The sequence below is a fragment of the Stigmatopora argus genome, chromosome 8 (assembly GCF_051989625.1).
Source record: "Stigmatopora argus isolate UIUO_Sarg chromosome 8, RoL_Sarg_1.0, whole genome shotgun sequence".
In the NCBI taxonomy this organism is placed as follows: Eukaryota; Metazoa; Chordata; class Actinopteri; order Syngnathiformes; family Syngnathidae; genus Stigmatopora; species Stigmatopora argus.
Window position 1 is genome coordinate 16,011,703 of NC_135394.1, and position 1,820 is coordinate 16,013,522.

Consider the following 1,820-nt stretch of genomic DNA (forward strand, 5'->3'; position numbering starts at 1 on the left):
GATATTTTTCACTTTTTTCACTTTTTAAAATTTAGTGTTTGTCCCATATAACGCCCCCCAAAACCAACGTTTTGGACCTTTTCTAATATGTTTACACGCACTGTGGATGGACTTTTAATTTTTTTTAAGCGGATAAAACTTTTGTTTCGAGTGCCTTTTGGAACAGGAAACCAAAAACTAACACAATTGATACTTAAGTGGTCCTCAAACTCGTATTTACATTTATTTTTTTGTTTAACCGGCGGCACTTTAGCGTGTGTGCACATTGACAACACTACAGGCTGTTTTTCACACACGAATGGATAACTTTTGTAATTTTTTTTGCATATTTTTAGATATTTTTGGAAAAGTCCATTTCATTTCCTGATGTGAAGCGCTATGTTTTGTTTTAGTCAGTCTTAAATGTTCCACAGACTCGCTATAGTATTATTTTTATATACAAACTCATTAAGAAATGCATGTAGTCATATTATATTAATTATGGATGTACCCTGTGAATGATAGTTGTAAGTCACCTTTTTACTTTTGGCTACGAGAATTGAATTTAACCACCGATTCTCGTCTTTTAACGTCAATATATTTGTATGTGCTACTTTTTCGACCCTTTCTCGCTTCTTATAATAAACAAAAGACCCCCAAAAGGAATGTGAAATTTATTTTAGTGGGCAAAAATTATAGTCGTTCTTTTTTTTATGTTATTTTTTTAATAATATTTCCAGTGTGTATTGATCAAAATGCTTAGTAAAACAACAATCAGCAGGTTTAAGGCATAGCTGTGCTCATGCATGGACAGCAATAAATAACAAAAAATAAGGAATAATTGATTATGAGGCTAATACAGATGTTCTCAAACTGGGGTCTGCCTGTTGAAATAAAGTGAGGTATTGTATTTTTTTAGGTGATATTCCTGCACAATTGATTTTCTTTAAGACTAGAATTCAAATTCAGTTGGTTTACATTTGAGGAAATCAGTTATTTTCAAAAACAGTTTGTTGGTATTAGTGTGATTTTAACAATAGTAAAAAAAATATTCCGGATATTCATATTTTTCTATTTAAAGTCAGCCATGTGATTGTAAATTTCTTAAGTAAAATCAATGCAATTTGACTGTATTTTTTAATGTCCTCCACCCCAAAAATTATTACGAATTTACAGAAGATACGTATATTTATATATAGACCCAACAAAAACAATAATAATAAAAAAAATAAAAACAGATTAAAAAATATATAATAATAATAATAGAAAATACAAAAAAATGTGTATATATTTGTATTTTTATTATTATATATTTTTTATGTTTTTTTTTTTTTTTAATTATTATTATTTTTTAGTTCTTGGGTCTAACAGCTGTTTTAACTAATTTTGAGATGTTAAACCCCAAACTGATCTCACATTTTCCTCTACCATGCCTATTTTTTAAATAAAAGATTTCCATTTTCTTGAAAAAAATGTTAAAAATACTGTACTTTAACTTATTATTTTTTTAAGTTCACCCATTGACTTACAATAAGATAAGAAAGAAGCTAAAACTGCTATGTTTAACACTACTACTCTTTAAGAAAATATTTGTGTACAAGTCGCGATAACATAGTATAAGGTTTACAGTGTGTTTTATAAGCCTGGTGGGCCGTGAGGTTTTGTTTTCCCTGGTAAGTAAACTGAGCGTCATTTGGGACTTTTAGTTGCAATCAGCATAAAAATCCAAGTCAAGCTATTTTTTTTCACCCCCTAAATTGTTCCCATGTGTAATATTAATGACCCAAACAGTTTGAGAACTCCTGTAGTAGATACAGTAAAATCACCAACAGTCACCCCCG